The following is an 18,408-nucleotide window of genomic DNA, read 5'->3' as shown; positions in this document are numbered from 1 at the left end:
CTGAGGGAGTTTTGAGCACATTATCCAGAGGATAAATGATTCTGAACTGCCACATGGCTCTCCCACCTTATTTTACTGGCTGTCTTAGAGCAGATGAATAAAATAAATAGTTGTAAGAAGGAATTCTTCAGGTGGGACTATGCAGCTTCCTATTTCTAACCAACCAGTGGCTGCTCTGACAAGAACTATTTCTCTCCTCCTTTCCCCACCAGTGGAGCCACAGCTTCACCCTTTGTTTTGAGTCAGGCCACTTACACTCTGTGGCTTCCAGCAGTAAAGATTTTGGACATTAAAGCAGGAGAAAGTATTTTTGTATTTTGAAAGTTAAGGACTGTTTAGTAAAAAGAAAAAAAATCTACAACACTGGTGTAAAACCTCCCTGGAGGGAAGAATTAAGAAGGGAATATGTTCAGAGTCTCAAGACAGCAAGATTCTTAACCAATAGCCCAGTTTCTTTGTTAATTCGAGGTTAAGACAGGATTGATATTATAGTCAGCACTGGATGCAGAGTTTTGAGCCTCTAGTCATGAGCTACACTTAATTTGCTTCCTGTGTTTCAGTTCCTGGAACCCTCTGTATTTCAGGCACTCATTATTTCATGTACTGAGACATTGGCAAGGCTGGCAGAACAACTCCCTGGCTGTTTTGTACCTAGAATTAAGTCATTGAGTTTACATCACAAAGAATAAATTTGTTTTAAACAGTTTAATTCCTTCCCTCACTCTCTTAAGCAGCAGACAGCATGAGAAGCACCCACTGCAGCTCCTTCAATTGTTTGTGAAGACTGGAAAGGGAAAAAACATAAATCCACTAATTAACAGAGAAGCAGCAATATGTGGAATTTGGCCTCCAGTGCAGCCAATGGGATTTCTGCCAGCCAAGTGCACCCACTGAGTTCAACAATAGCTGTTGGAAAAAATGTTAATGGCTCCATCAGGAGTTTGGAGTGAGAAAACAAAGTCACTTGGCAGTTGGTTATAGTGGAGCAGGATGATACATCAGTGAAACAGAGGACATTCACCTGGCATAGGATGTTTTGGAAAAATAACTCTGCCATCAGTGTGAAGGTGCAGTAAAGGTTAGTTTACCTTCACAGTCTGACTGTTTCAGAAAACATTTGGCTGGAAAAATCAGTTTAACTGGGGGAGTAAAGCCTTTAGATAAGCATTTCTTCTCTGTGTTTTTAGCTTTATACAAAGGGCAGAAGGCAAAAATAAACAACTGCAGATAAAGTCAGGGATCATCCTTGAGGGAAGCACCATTCCACAAGCACACACCAAGTGAGCAAACCTCCCTTTCTCCAGTGTTCAGCTTCAGTCCCTAAAAACTCCAAACTATCAGCCCTCAAACCTTATCTCTTTGAAGGGGTTTCCTACTCAGAAAGGCTTTTTTTAGTTTTTTAGTTTGTTTTTTTTTTTAGGTTTTATGGCAGTTCAACACCTCTTGCCAAATCCGCAGATCCACCTACAGCAACAAAAACACCTCCCTGGCAGCTCAGGTGCCTGCTCAGAGCTTTTTGCACCTGCCTGCAGATGTCTGGCTGGCTCTTTCTGGTTCTCAGTCCCTCCTTGCACAACATTCATTTACAGCCTTCACCTTAGTTTGGTCCTGATATGTTTTCCTGAAGAAAATAATCTGTCCAGCCACACCACAGGATCCAGATAGGAAGATCAAGTGGTTGGATAAGAAAATTTTGCACATCCACAGATTTTGTCAGACACAACATCTTCAAAAGGCAATACAATAGTAATGAAAAAAGCCATGATTAATAATTTATTTTTTAATGTTTACTGTTAGACATTTTATTTGTGCTTCTGCAAAAGCACCTGTTTTCTTTTAATATTTTGCTTCTGACAAGCTCCTTCATAAATATTTCTACTTTGTAGCATAAAATATTTAAGCTCTTAATTAAACTGCCATCGAAGTTTTATGGCAATAAATGCATTGAAATAAATGACAGCATTTAACAAAATGTGCACATTTTTAGAGAAATGATCACTGCTGATGTTCACAGCCTAACATGAAGGATGGCAGTGTCTTCATGCTGCTCACAAGAAAGACTTTTTAATCACTGGGCTCTGAAGATTATTAGTTAAAAGCTGCTGATGGAAAAAAAGATAGAAGGAAGGAAGAGTGGAGGGGGAAAGGGATTGACTGACATTCTGCACTGTGAATGTCCAAGCAGCTCTGAGCAGAAAAATGCTGCCTGGTATTACTCAGAACACCCTTCCCCTCTGACCTTGGATTTTTTCAAAATCAGAGCCCTGGTTCTTTGCACAGTTATGTCTAATCTATTTTAGAATTTGGAATTATATTTTTATGATCTACAAGGACTCTGGGGAAGTTAAATGTGATATGAAATATTATTCCACTACTGAAGTTCTTGTCTATACACAGAGAAATTTCTTCACATAAAGAAAAGACTCAAGCCCTTTTTAAAAAAAAAATATATTGTCTTTATAGAAGATAATATTTTCATGGCATATCATTTATATACTGAAATTAGTGAGCTGAAAAGTTTCTTAGGGGGGACCAGCTATCAGATATAGGTGCATGTTAGAAGGAACAAGGAAACTTTCTCACAGCAATTCAAAGACAACTCCAAGGAGAAGAAGCACTAAATTTTCTGTAAATTAAAAATGAGATTTCACTTTCACTTAAAGATGTTCTATTTTTGAAACATACATGAGAGCTCTATAGAGTGAAATTGGTTGTGAATAGCTAAACCATAAGTGATAAAGAAAAAAGTAGCTGCCATTTATACTTCTCAGGAGAACATACAGAGGGACAATGTATGCTCCTGCTTCCCTAGGAATTCTTACTCCTGCTCTTCCAGCAGCAAGGCACTGCTGCAGTACTGTGCAAACAGCAGGGAGAGGAACTGGAGCTGCAGATGGGGAGGTGCTGGAAGTTTGCACTCTGAAAATTTTCAAGCCATATTACAACCAAAAAGAGAAAGAACTGCTTCCTGCCCCTCAGCTCTACTGGGACCATCCATCATCAAGCAGATTAGAAACCTTTAACCTTATGTTCCAGCCAGTCTAAACACTTCCTAAGGCCATTTTATGTTGCTCTGTTTTATTCAATGGCAAGGTAATTAACAGCAAGGACAGGTAGACACATGATCCTTTTTCTAATTCACACACTGCCCTGGAGACTGATGCCATAAGCAGCTCGTGTAAAGAATTAAGTGCCTTTGACTCCTGTGGGGCTGTTCAGGCTCTGTGAGGGATGCAGGCACTCCCCAGCCCTGTGTCCCAAGGGCAGGGCTGTGATGGGAGAGCAGCTATTCCAATCTCCATTGTGCACCTGCTAAATTGCAGTTATTTCCATTGCTCTGCCTTTGCTTGGGGGAGAGGAAAGACAGTGCTTTGAATCCAGAAGTACAGACATGAAAGCAAATCCAGTCTGTGTTACAGTGACACCAAACCTGAGCCATTCAGAATAGCACCCAGAGTGGGGTAGAGACCTCATGGGGTGGAGCTGCCAGAGGCACTTTGTGCTCACTGGAGATAAATCTCACTGCAACATCCTGAGACAATTGGCTGCTCAGTGCACTCCAGGATTGCTCTCCCAGCTGTGAGAGGGCAGAGGGTGTGCTCCTGGAGGTGTGTGACAGCACAGTCCAGACTGAGGGAAAACACAGGGAAATTGGTATTGAATTTAAATCTGATAAATGTGGTCATAAATCAACCATTTCTCTCCCAACAGACATTGAGCTTAAAGGACAAACCTTCAACTTCATAAACTTAGCCTGCTCTCTTCCCACAGTGCAGAGGAAACACTCCCTCTCTTATGGAACATGGTCTTTTACATCTTCTCTGTCCCATACTGTAACTTCCAGGCTTTAAATGCAGTGCCAGAAAATATGGGCAAGCCAGTGCCACAAGGTTATACAGCCTCATCCTCAGCCTGAAAGTCAGGTTGTATTGTCAGCACACTCTTGAAGGAGCAAGGCTGTCTTAGGAGACCAGAATTGAACATGTTCCAGCAGCAGGACTAATTAAGGCTGATGCTAATCTAGGCAGAATCCCCACAGATACTAAAGGTTGATTTACTCTTAATTTCTTAAAAGTTTCACTGAAAATCAAGATCCAAATAATTGTTTGGGAGTCCATGAAGTCACAATGATGTGGGGAAAGAATTCAGCCCACACTGAATTAGGAGTTAGCATTTCTGGTTAATATTCAAGGAATAATCTTCCTCCTCTGACCTTCATTCACTCCCCCTGGTTTGTTCCAACATGCACAATTCCACTTTTCTTTGTCAGGAAAACAAAACAAACAAAAAAAGCAGGAAGTTGAAAAGGCAACACTCTCCAGTTCCACTTTTATGTGAAAATCTCTCTACCAGCTAATTCCTGATTGCTGCTTTGGATGGTTCCAGCATGGTCCACTAATGTCCATCCTGGAAACACTAAATATTTACATCTCTTCAGGATTTAAGGGGAGCTCAGCTGGGGCAGGGTAAAGGTTCAAGTAATCTTCCAAAGTCCATTTTAAAGACTAGATATTCATCTTCTATTCCTGTTCTGCAGATAGCCACAGCACAGAGACAGAAAAACCAGCACATGCTTGGCTGAACTTCTCATCAACAAGGGCAGAGTTATCTGGATGATCTTGCTCCCTTTCTCTCTCATGCTGAGAGGGAAGGACACCACAACTGATATAAAGAGATAAAATACTCCAACACTTCATAAAGCATAACAGCTTTTTTTTTTTTTTTTAATCAGTGACTGTCACTGGGCTATAAATCTGTAAGGTTTGTACACAGGAGCTTTGCTGTTCTGCCACAGCCTAAGGCTGCAGACAGAAGTGTTTCCCAGCCCCACCACAAGCTGCCCATGTGATGGGTGAAACATTTAATGAGAATCTTTGAGCTCCTCAAGGTTCCAACAAAGCTTCTCACCCCTTTAACATCTCAGAGATTTCAAATTCCAGAACAAGGGCATCTTTCTTTGGGTCTGTGCAGTAACAACCATGATGGGATTCTGATCATGGTCTGAGTGCTGCCTTCATAAACACAATGACACTGCACAGACTGCTCACAACTAGGACAGAGACACAGGGAGTGGTGACTCAGTATCTAATACCCACTGCAGGACTACATCTTTAGCCATCTAAATCAAAAACCAGATTTTCTGAGGTGAGAAACAGCAAAATGGCTTTTGGTATTCAATGGGGTCATCCAAAGACAGCCATGAGATAGCAGCAGGACTGAAGCTGCAGCCTGGCCAGGAGGCAGGAGCATTGCTGCATCTGGGGACTGCTAAATTCTGGTCCTGCATGACAGCAAGGGGCTCACTCAGATGAAAACATTTAACTCCCACAGATTTTATTAATTTAACATTCTCACATACATTACGATTTTTTTTCCCTGTCTCAGTTTTCTGTGAAAATTACCAACACAAAAACTGGAGACAAAATGCAAGCTAAGGGCTGTGAGGAACTCAGGTATTCTAAGAACAGAGATCAAGCAGCCCATCAAAATAAAAAAAATTAAAAAGATAGGTTGGCAGCCATTAAAATTTGCTTCAAAATGCTTTACCTAGGAGGGAAAAAACAACATAAAATGGAAGCCATGGAAGGTTATCCTCCACTAGTTTTTATGAAGCAGAACCAACAGACCACACTGTCTTAAGTGAGGCACTGTCTTGCACTGCTTTGCATGGGCTATAATTGTGATTTTGAAATAATGTATTAGGTACTGCAAATACTTAATAATCCCAGTGAGTAGGAAACATTTTTACTGTTTCCTGTGATTTTACTTAGTGCCTCCCTCTGCTAGGTTGCAGAGTATGTGTAGCAGTTAACAGTTCCCAAAAATAAATATTTGCTTTTAACCAAATCCTTCCTCTGCACTTTGTTCAGGACCAGGCAGGATGAGGCTGTTAAAAATGCCTGTGCAGGCCATGCAGAGGGAGCAGGATTTATACTGCACAGCAGAGGGGATAAATCAAGTTCATGAAACATGTTATTTCCCACTGTGATGTTACACACTCTGCTTTTGAGAAGCAGCAGGAGCTTTCCTTTCCCCATAGAGCTGCTTTCAATATGCAAGAAAATGGTTTAAAAGCCTGAGAAGGCACTAAATATATTTTAAGAAACTGATAGTGTAAAAGTTTTTTAAGAGGAGACTGGAAAAGGAGTATCTGGCAATAATAGGTATGAGAACCTCAGCTGCCAAAATTGTCCTTTGCTGTCTGGAACAGCAAGAATTGCTCCTCCCAGTGTAACCTGTGGAACTCCAAAGCAGAGAGACCAGGAGTGCTGCATGGAAGATCTCTGAGCCACAAGTCCAGGTGGGAGATCCCCTAAAATGCCAAACCTCTCCAGAGCCTGACGAGCTTCTCGACCAGATTTGTTCCATCTCTGCAATCATCTGCTCCTCTCATCTCAATATGATTTGTTTAAATAAACAAGCAGCATGACTTCAAGTGCCATTTCACCCAGTGCATGTGCCTCTAGACAGATGAAGAGGCAGGAAAGAGAATAATAGAAAACTGATGAGGAGAGAAGAAAATAATAAGTAAGACTGAAAGAAAGAATGAGCACCCTTAGGGTTCAAGTCAGCACCCAGCTGAGAGGTCTGTGGGTACAGAAAAGATTATTTACATTGAACTATGAATTTGAAGTAATATTATATAAGCCTTCCAGCTTTAACAATTAAAGAGAAAAGTAATTATAAGAATTATCCAAATGTTAAATGATTCGAAAAGAAGTGAAATATTTCTGTCTCCCTAGTGGAATGTTTTGCAAGACCAAAACAAGTTTCTAAAAGATGGTGGGGGGGGGGAGGGGGAAAGTTGGGTGGTTATAATTCATTTTAAAATGCAAATATTTTAATAGGTTTCTTTTAATATATATGTTAATGAGCTTCTAGATGAGACACAAACCACAGGCCAAGTAAGCAGATGTCTTGTCAACAAGGTCTAGAATTTAGAATCATTAGGGCTCTTTTAAGAAACATACTTACTCCAACATAAAGCTGAAGCATATTATAATATTTCAAATTCACACTGCTCTGTGTGACATTTTTTGCTCATTAAAATGAAGAATGACACAGCCAGAGAGAGGCCCATCTTCCCTGCTTTGTATTTGTAGTTCAAACGATGTCTCTAGCAAATTGTCCCAGAGAGACAAAATATTAAGCACCTTGAGTGCTGTTCTGCATGCAATTAATTTCATAGCCTTTGGAAGTTTTTAATGTGTTGTGGTGACCAGTGAAATAATAATTAGTTGCTGCTCATTGTTCCCATCCTGTTCACTCTCTCTTTTCTGCAACCTGTCAAATCCTGTTTAGCTCTGCTGGTTTCTCTAGGTGTCAGTTCTTTTGCATTGTGCAGCTTTCATGATGAAATTCCTGATCTTCTTGTTCACCCTTCAACTTTGAAAAGCAAGGAACCAGACAGAGCTGAGAGAAGGAAACTCAGTGAAGGGTAACAAGCACAGTGTCTCTGAAGCCCCAGCAAGCAAACTACAAATATGATCCTTTAGTAAATACCATAAAACCTGGGTCTGGCTCCTGAGTTAATTGCCTGTTGGATTGAGTCCATTTATTGAAACCAATAGAAGTTTTCCTGCTGCCCTAAGAGAATTTCTATCAAACCTTAAATTAATGCTCTTTTAAACCAAATTCTGTTGGAGCACACACACATATTCATCCAAAGGCAACTTCCATCCTTTCACTCTTATAAGGTAGTGAAATTTATACCAAAAAAAGCAGCACTCACACAGAACAGCCCTTAAAGCTTTAAAAAATGTTTTCTCTCGTGCAACTCAGCCAAAACCATTTTAAAATAATTTTTGTTTTCCCCCAGGCTGCTTTTTTCTGATGAATAAATGATAAAATATGACTGAAAGGAACAGACATATCCTTAAACCAGGCATGTTGGTTTCAATACAACTGAAAGGTCTTTGAATTCTCAAAAAACCTATTACAGACAATAGTCTGTCTGGACTTCAAGTGCAATACAGAGAGATAAAAATTAAAATGAAGGAGGTCAGAAGAGAGAAAAAAAATAACCCAGTCTGTTTGCAGAACTTACATAACAGAAAAATTTTACAGGCACTTAATAGCATCTTAAATTTCAGTTGAAAATACACATTTTATCAGATTTCTGAAGTACTGTCTTTTCAAATTTTTCTTTTCTGTGTATGAGTTCCATCCTTGGTAAGTGAAAATTGTTTCCTGCTGGTGAACACCCTTACATTTCAAGGTTAAAGTAACTGATTTCAGAACTGTATTAATCTTATTCTTCAACACAATACTGAGGTTCAATGGAAGAAAAGGCCTGCTACAGATTTTCTATAATAAAATTAATTTTCCAAAGTCCACATTCTCTGTAAGATGATTTGGTTTAACATCAATGAAACTTTCAGGGAGTTAAATGCTTTTCATGTATTTGTGTTAATATCAGGTTTATTTATTTATTAAACCTACAAATGCTTACACTCCTGGGAAATCAAATTATTCTATCACAGGGCCAGAATACAGAGTAATGCACCCAAGAAAACAAGGCTGGCGCAGCTGAGCTTGGTTTTGTTGTTTTAGGTTTGTGTCAGTTGTAATTCAGTGAATAAATTACATTCATCACCAACACAGCATCACTTCACTCTCTACAAGAACCTCACTGGACACTTTTCCTCTGGAAAGCTTTAAATGCTTTTTGAGAAACATGGCTTTGCTTTAAGGTTTATTCCCAGCACATGGAACCTGGAGAACAGGTGAATATTGGACAGGCTGTGCCATGTGGGTGGATGAGAGGTTTAGCAAAAAAAGCATTTGTAGGTTTAAATAAATAAACCTGATATTAACACAAATACATGAAAAGCATTTAACTCCTTGAAAGTTTCATTGATGTAAAACCAAATCATCCCACAGAGAATGTGGACTTTGGGACATGTGTGTGTGCCTGTAAGAATTGAGAGTAAGGACACAACCAACAGTTCCAGGGGGTTTCATATCAGCAGTCTGTCTGATACCAAAATAGAAGATACTCATAGTCAAAAATTAACTTCTGTCATTTTTTAAAGTAGAGGTATTTGGGTCAGCCATTGATTTAAGTCGATTTCTTGTGGGAAAGCTAAAGTATGGAAAATTATTTCTTCAATTCTTTCCCCTATGCAAAAGCAAAGCAAAAAAACAAAAACAAAAACAAGCCCACTGTGTGAATTTGGGCTATTTACCAAGAAGATAAGAGCAATACACACTCAAGATACACAAACAAATGTTTCCTGGGTGGCTCTGCAATTACATGAGGCAGACCTGGCTTTCAGAGGGGTTTGATGCAGTTTTTTTGTATTCCAGCTGCAACAGCTGAGTGCCATCCAAAACACAACTAAGCTGAAAGAGGTAGAAAAACAAAAGCATCTCTCTTGTCCCAAATGAATTCAACTTCGTTAGTTTTGGCAGCTCCTCAAAGATCAGAAAAAAAATATTTGTTTGATCTTTCCCTTCTTTCTACTTAAGGTCAATGATTGAAACAGGATCAGCTCAGTGACTACACCTCCAGTTCACAGTCTGTTGAATAAACATCCTAAGTACCATTTTGACAGCTGTGGAACAAAAATAAAAAACACCAGGATTTTTTTATAACAGCTTTACAGAACGAGGAAGATTGCTGCTTTCTGAGGTAGCTGAAAGCCCAGGCCATGAGGCAGAACAATTCTGTTCTAATCTTCTCCCTCCAATAGACCTACTTGTTGTCAGCCAGCAAGTCATTCCCACTAAAAATTTCAGAGAAATGTGTCACAATCTTGACACTCAAACCAAGTTCAGTTCTCAGAAAGTCAAACCATCTGCACAATACCTCAGGATCTGCAGCTTTCCCTGGTGGCAGAAATGAATGGAAATAATAAAAAGAGGCTTTTCATGAAATAAACAGCCAGTCTTGTCTCAAAAGTTGTATAAGCTTGCCTTGTCCTGCCATTAAAGGGGTAATTTTCAAAGTCTGGACAGATACATCAGTCCTTGAGTTGCATCATATTCTGAATTCCTATTTACATCACTGCTGCTAAAAAAACCCTAAATCCTAAAGAAGATGTATGTTTAGCTATTAGTCCAATCCTGTTCCCATTTAAATGAATTGAAAAATTCTAATCACTTCTAAAATCAGAAGTCAGATAAAACACAAATAGAAATAACATAAAAATTATTACTGATGAGCTTAGTGCTTGGTGGGGAAAACCTGCTGTGCTCAATGCCATGTTTTCATTTTAAAATTAGTTTGCTTTAGATCTCAGGATTTGGAGTAAAAACCTGATTTTCCAAGTCAATTTCATCTATCACAATAGGTTTGGTTCATCCCCACATTTGTACATTATTTACTTGAGAACAGTATATATAATAACTTTCAAACATTTTGAGAATTTCAAGAAGCAGACCACACACAGAACCTCATATACCTAGTTATTACAGAATCACTGGAACTTCTGAAAAAAATCTTCCCCAGAAGGACAAAATGAAATAGAAGATCTTTTGATTACAATAGACATTTTAGTAAATAAAGAAAAATGGGACAAATGATTTTTAAAAAAACCCCAAATGTTAGAGACACCAAAAAAAAAATGAGTAAGCTCTTCAGAGCCTTAATAATCCTGAAACTCCTAGAGATCTAATAATCCAAAGAAAGTCTGTTATAGCAAAAAGTGTTATAGTATCAATAACAGTTAATGAGCAACTTCAGCAGCAACCTGCAGCAAAAATAAATCATCTGTTCCTTCCACAGAGCTGAGGTTCAAGGCTATCTGAGAAGCAGCACAGGACTGTAGGAAAGCCAGAAAAATTGATAAATAACAAAATGGAACACTGGGGATAATCAGGGGTGCATCAGCCTCCACAGGGCCCTGCTCACACACAAGGACATCTAACCCTGGTCAGCAAACTAACAACAATATCAGCTCCAAAATCAACTTACAAAAATAAATGTGGGACTTGGCCTGGAGAGGTGAACAAGATCTGGACTAATCAGGGCTTGTGTAGGAGTGATTTAGATTCAACCCGATCAAAAATGGAGTCAGCCCATTTTCTTCCAGCTGAAGTTTGCTTTCAGCTTGTTTTGCTTTAATTCACTTTTAGAAGCTCAAGTGTGGAAATGCCTCTACAGGGACAGTGTTTCCTCACACTTGTACAGACACAGGGCTGGAAGGCACTCCTTGTGCCACAAGACAAATTTTAGATAATTAAAAATGCTGATATTCTAAAGTGAATTCCTTAACACAGCTCAAGTCTGGAATGTGTTCATAGACAACAATGGAATTTTGCTCCCACTAAGAGACCAAGATGGTGCTGAAGGAGGCTGTGAAAGAATTCAGCTGAGTCAGTGTCAAACTCTTTTTTTGTTGTAGTTTTTTCTTTTCATCTGTTTTTGTTTGTTTTGTTTTGTTTTTTTGTTTTTTTTTGACATCAGCAAGTTTCAGCAACATTCCAGAATTACTACAGCAAATCTGATGTTAAAATGCTCCTGCAGGTAAAAAATGAAGAGATTGTCCCTGCAAGGAATTGTGGTTTTAGCTCTTCAAGAATTTTGACCAAAGAAAAGCAGACAGTCACTGAAAACATCCAATGACATGATATCTTTCATTTTGTTTGGGTTCTCTTTGCTTTCTGAGAATTCTCTGCTGAAACATTCAGCTCATATTAATTTAAATTATCTGAAGCACTGACTGTAGATTGGAGAAAACAGTGTCACAGCCTCAACAGGGCTGTGTTGTGTTTGATGCACAGCAAAACAGGAACATTTCTACAGGTCTGCAAAAGTGAAAGTCAGAATGCAGGAAGCATCAGCTCCATTTTCATCTTGGTGCCTCTAGCATGTAGCAAAGGTAGCTGGAACCTTTGGGGATATCTGGCAGTGCTTCCAGAAATTGTTCTGCTCTTTCTAAATTATGATATAGCCATTTCCTCATTTCATCCTGTATTGAGTGTAGGATTTATTTCCATTATTGATTCATTGTAATAGAGTTCTGTGCTAATTACCACTACATTATGAATAAAATTTTTTATACATTGCAATGAGAATCCTTTTCTTCAATCCCAAAGTTGCCTCCTCTTTGAGCACAGGAAAGTCCAGCCCTGCCTACAAGGAGCTCCATGGCTTCCTTTAATTTTAAAACAGAGGGAAAAGGAATTTTCTGTGGATTAATAAAAAAGAGCCAGAGGGTTGTCTCAGGTCAGTTTAAAACAATGAAGTTGTGCATTCTTGCTGTGCTTTCACACCTTGCAGTGATGCCCAGGAAAACTAGAGAGGATGGGGAAGTCACAGTGGAATATCTGAGATTTTCATTATTTATGAAGGACTAATTTGAACTCACAGAGGTTTGTCCTACTATTTTAATAAAGTTGAGAGAAATAAACAACAAGCAAAAACACTCTCCAAAAATGAATCTGTTTTCTGAACTTTGCTTTGTTCAGAAGAGAAAATTTTAAAAATCAGCCTAGAGTGCATTTAATTATTTTTGCTGTTCTTAGGAAAATGGATGCTAACACAGTAACCAAGAAGAACACAAATTCCTAAGTACATCTACTTTCAAAGAAAAAACACAAATATTTATAAAACAGCAGCCTCAGTGAAAACCTTTAAATTATTTGGAGGATCTTAAAAGACTGCATTCTTCAGCATAATAAAGGCAAATTAGTCAAAATATATGCAAATAATATTAAGGCCCCCTTAAGATGTTTTAAATTTTGTCACTGATTACTTTATATTTGTATATCTTTATGACTTCCCTTACACAATGCAATTTCACTGAGATGAAATTAGTTTTCTCTCCAATTGATTTTTTTAAATCACAGGAAGTTATTAGTATTTGTAATTTTTAATCTTTATCACTCACAGTCTTTAAATGATCATTTTAAAGTTGCTGATTAGATGAAGACTACAGAACCCATTATGATGTGTCAAGACTAATTGTTCAAAGATAGATAAAATAATTACTCTTATTCTTTGTGACTAAATATCACATTTGGAGTATGAAAAGAATCTTTACTCTTCAGTTCAACAGCTATCAGAGCACAGGCTGGGAGATGATTTATATCCTTGGCAATGCTGCCCTTGCCTGACTGGATTTGCCCAATTTACCTGGATCAAAACCTCCAAGATTAGCCACAGATCCTGTGGTTCCCAGAGTCTGGAATGAAGGAGATTGGCAAGGCAAGGAAGCAATTGCCAACATCAGTGCCCCAGCCTTGCATTAGGTAAATGGTCAGCACCACATGGACCAGGGAGATCCCCAGTAACCAGCGTGGGACCAACACAGGACACACAGATCTCAGTTTTTGTGTCTCTGTCACTGGAGAGGAACAAATACAGATCCCTGGGCAAGCTGCTTTTAACCTGCATTCCCAGTTCTGAACAAAGCACCCTGCTGGAATGAAGGATGGCACAGTTAGGGACAGCTTCATGTCCCTCCTGTGTCCTTGGCTTATGGCACAGTGGGCTGGAGATTGCAAGGAGCTCCTATTTTGCTGGATAAATGAAAGCTATTAACAAGGTCCTTGTAGTGGAACATTTAGGAAACATCATGGGCTCTTCATTAGTGTAAATGCCAATATATAGCACAGCCACTAATGTGAAAGAGCCAAAAACTTTTAGTAAGAAAGATGGAGGGAAAGGAGGGAATCAATTTTTTTTTTTCTGCTTCATTTAATTTAAACATGGTACATCTCTCATTTGTGAAGTGAATGCTAACTGAAAAACCTCAGCATTAAGCTGTACACACAGATCAGTCAAGCCAGCTGCATGCTCATTTACACTTTGTTTGTAAGTTCTTTCCTGAAGTCACAGCTATAGGGATGTCTCTGAAAAAGCCATTTGGGACAAGTCCACACTCAGTGTTCCCTGTTTGTGAATCACACACAGTTTGTCCTTTCACCCACAGGAATGTAAATAGAGAGCAACATAGTCTGCATATTTGGGTTCAGCACAACTGCAGGGTGCAGCAGAAAATACTCAAGAACTAAGCAGAACTTCTTAAGATTGACCAAAATGAATGTTCTGGATGGCAGAGAGCTCTTTGTCTCTTCCATTGCAGTGCAGGTCTTGAGAGCAAATCTATCCTGAGAATATAAACCCTGCACTGGGATTTAACATCTTCCCAAGTGCCAAATATTCAAGGGTCCTACAGCTCATTTTGGCCCACCAGTGAGCAACACAGATATATTAATAAATACATGGTGCCTACTCTGCTGAACTTTGCTTGCCCTCTCATTTATCCATCCTCTCTTGGACAAAATTGCTTCTCAAATATTTAACCTTGTGTGTCTCTTTGGGTCAAATTGTACTCAGATCAGTGACATTCACATCTTCTATAATCGAATTTTCCTGTTTGCAGGCAGCTGGCAAAAGTTTACACAAGGGCAGAATAACTTTTTAAAGCCCCATACAACAAAGAATGTCTCTCTCCATAGTAAATAACTCAATTGATTTCTTGTGGCCAAGACAACAACTTGAGTGTAGTGAAGTAAAATATTTTTCTTAAGTTGTCCTTTTTTTCTTTATTCTATATTTTAAATTGGGTGGGAGTGGCATTTGTATTTATCCAGGCACCCTGTAGAAAATATGAAAATAAACATAAAAATGAAATACTTTTCCCTAAGAAAAAGAATGTCCATGTAAACTTTTCCTTATGTTGCCTTTCACTCTTGTTCTAATGCAGAGGTTCAGCAAGTTTATTCCATAGTATGAATAAAGAACTAATGCCAAAATATTTATATGGCACATAAATCACAGACCCATTTCATTAGCTAATGATAATCATTATTTTTTGATTGCTTTGACAGCAAAAACTTGACAACAACACTGTAGAGCTGAAGGAATATAAATATTTTGCACTTTTTTTTTTTTTTTTTGGCTCAATTTCATTTTTCAAAATAAAAACAAACAAATGAAAAATTTATACTGACTGCTCTCTCCTGAATCTCTCTCCACAGATTTTGATTTTCTCTTTTTGTTAAGGGTTACATCAGTGCTTTGAATCAGGAGAGAGCCTGGACATTGTGACCCACTGCAGAAAGGAAATTTTACTGGGAAGCAGCTGGATTTTGAAACATTTAGGAAAACTGCATCCATGTTTGGGACACACAGAGCAAATATTGATTGATGAAAATCAGAATCTGTTGTTGTTGTTGCTGTTGGCTTGGTTTGGATTGGGATTTATCTCACATATTGGGTGCTCTTAGAAGAGACTTCTGAAGATGAGCAAATATTCTGAGACCACCCCCATACACTGAAAGAAACCTCCCAGAAGGAGAATCCTGTCTCTAGGAAACATTTAAAGAGATATTATCAAAGTTACAGGTCCCATCTCTAAGGAAAAGGAAACAAAACAGTGAGAAACATAGATAAATAAGATTTTTCTAAATCTTGAGATTTCCCTCACCAAGCCATATGCTGCAGTTTCTCAAAGGGTATTGTTGCAGCACAGGGAGAACAATGAGTATTAGTTGAATAATCAGGATAGATTATCAAAATATATAAAATCAAAGTCTGTGCCCTCCAGCAAGCCATAAAGAACAGCAGCCATCTGGAGCTCAAGAAATGTTTCCAGCTTTGTCACTGAGACTGCTATAAACAGACAATATAGGCTGCTCATTAAAAAAGCTACAACTAAGCATTCTCCCCCTCTCCAGGGATTATTTCCCATACATGCTTTAATTCATAATTGTGATTTCCATAACCACATCTTTACACCACTGGGGCTGCAGGACACTGACCTCAGGGACTTTGATTTCCCTTGTTCATGTCCAAACCAATTCACTAAGTGTGAATTCAGTCCTTGCTCTCTTCTTGTTTTATTGCCAGATTCAGGAACCTTCTACATGGCATTATGAAAAATCAAAAACCACAGAAAATCAACTGGGAATTCTGACATCATTCTGAGATTCCCAATCCCTGTGATTTCTAAATAATGCAAGGACAAAAAGAGCTTCTTGTTCTCTGCATAAAGGATACCCAGAGAAAGGCACTGAACACTAAAAAAATAAAATTGACAAACTATTTTCCATTTTCATTTAGAAAGATAGAAAAATGGCCCTCTTTTTTTTTTTTTTTTTTTTTTTTTTTTTTTTAACCTGAGTGGGAAGTTTTGCTTCTGTTTGTACTGATAATGCTGAAGTTTTATATTTAACTTCTGATCAGGAATGGACTTTCAAGAACTACATAAACATGCTTTGCCTGTTGCATTTAGAGCTTTCAGTATGAGCAATCATCTTCATAAAAATGTACACAAAGAATCAGGCCAGTATCTTTGCTCTTCTGGCTGCTGCTAAGCTTATGAGTACCTTTCATGCTCTTCCAGACAAGCTTATCACAACTTCCCTAGACAAATGTTTCCTTTCTTAGCAAAAAAACCTTTAATATTTACTTTCCATTCACTACTCTCCTCTACAATATATGCACATCCAAGAGCCTCAAAATTTCTGTACTTTTTCAGCTGAAGTATTTTTAAAGCAGCCTGGGCTAGAGCAACCATTTTTCCATGTCCCAGAGCAGTCAGTGGCTCAGCCATGACCTGAACAAGAAATTCATATTTAGTCTGTCTTTAATCAGGTTCTCCAGCATGGAAAGATAATACAGACACAAGAAGTCAATCTGAAACTGACTGCACCAGAAGACCACAAATCTGTATTCTGTACTGATATGGGAGATTATGACAGAAAATACAGGGTTTAGAAGCCACTAATTTTAAAAGTTGACTTTGGCTTGCTTTCTCTTTCAAATGGCAAAAGCCTTCCTAAACTCAATAGAAGACAAAGTATAATCATGGCACAAAAGAGACCACATATTCTTTATGCATTAGAAAATTCTCAGTGTAACTGAAAGCACTTGAGATTTTCTCACTGCTCAGACTCTCTGTGTATCCAAATTCTCCTAAAGGCCTGCATGTGCATCTCTGTGAGATGTGCTCACAGAGCTGCTCCTCAGGGCAGTGAGTGCCTGGAACATGTCCCAGAGCAATGTTTCTGTCCCAAGCCAAGGGCCAGCTTTATAAAATACAGATCAGAGTGAGCTGAACATGGTGTGGACCCAGAGATACCTTTGTGAGAGATGCAGCAGAGACAGATCTGGGAGCACCCAAAACCATCCCAAAGGTGGCTCACAGTTTTCTTTGTCTTCCAGCACAAGGTCCCAGCCAGATGAGGAATTCTGAATGACCAGACCCATATTCTGCCCAGACAGAAGAGGATGCACATAATTGCAAGCTACAGGCATATATTAATTTATGCACATTTTAGGTATTTCTAGGTTTTTCTAACTCAGAAGGTGCACCTCCACTCCTCCTCTATCCCAGCTCCTCCACCAGAACAAGACCCAGCATCAAGGGCAGCTGTTCTCAGTTTGGTGAACATTTGGGGTGCTCACAAGGGCTGTGCACAGAGCTTTCCACACATAAAGACTCTTCATGATATCTTCTAGTTTCCAGTTCAGGCACCAGTTTAAAAACAACTGCTTTGTTTCACATGATGGAAGGTGCCCTACTTACTGAGAGGACAGGTTACTTTTGCACTTTTGATTTCCTGCTGGCCAGGATGTACAGATGGGTTAAAAAAAAGAAAAGAAAAAAGACAGATGCCACTGAAGTAGAGAAGAGATTAACAGGGTCACCAGCTTGCACTCCTGGGTCTGGTTGAAGAATTCCTGCTTCTTGAAGCTGTGAGTTGCAAGAGATGACAGACTCATCACTCAATGAAAAGTGAGCTACAGCTTTGCAGTGTGAACTCACTTGGCTGCTTTCCATTGCCTTGGCTCTGCAGGATGTGAGGGCTCCTGGGAAAGAACTACTTTGATGTTTCCCTGAATTTTCCTGTGGAACATATTAGACATGAGGTATATCAGATACAAGTTCAAAGCATCTGGGCTAAATTCACAGTTGGTATTGATGATTTTCTGCAGTGCTTCAGGTGACATTTTAAGCAGGTTATTTAATGTGCTAATAAGCATAGAACCCAGACTATTTGACTAGGAAGAACAGGTCTTTTGTAAAAAGATGTATAACATGGAGTCACACTAAACTTGACAGATATTAGGCTAAGATACAGAATTACCTAAGGACTGTTGGGTAGAGAGCATCTTCATTATGCCAAGGAGACAACAGAAGTTGTGCTTGTAATACAGAAATATTGTAAGAGCTGCCAAAATCTGTCATGTGAGATGCAGGGCATCTTACACCAGGTATGAAACTGCTCCTTGAGCTGCAATGCAATATGGAAAATCCTCTACAAAACTGGCACAGCAAGAATTCATATTGATAGGGGGAAAAATAAGTTAATCCTGCACTGTAAATTCTTTTTTCTCTTGTCCTTTGCCATGCTATCTTTGCAAACAAAGGATCATGCCTACCTATGTTCATATCCTATTGATATCAGAAATAGGAAAGTAGGTCATGCCAACTGGCTTCTGGTTTGAAG

The sequence above is a fragment of the Oenanthe melanoleuca genome, chromosome 14, assembly GCF_029582105.1.
Source record: "Oenanthe melanoleuca isolate GR-GAL-2019-014 chromosome 14, OMel1.0, whole genome shotgun sequence".
Classification (NCBI taxonomy): Eukaryota; Metazoa; Chordata; class Aves; order Passeriformes; family Muscicapidae; genus Oenanthe; species Oenanthe melanoleuca.
The sequence above is the reverse complement of the archived record's forward strand: the minus strand, read 5'-3'. Positions refer to the sequence as shown.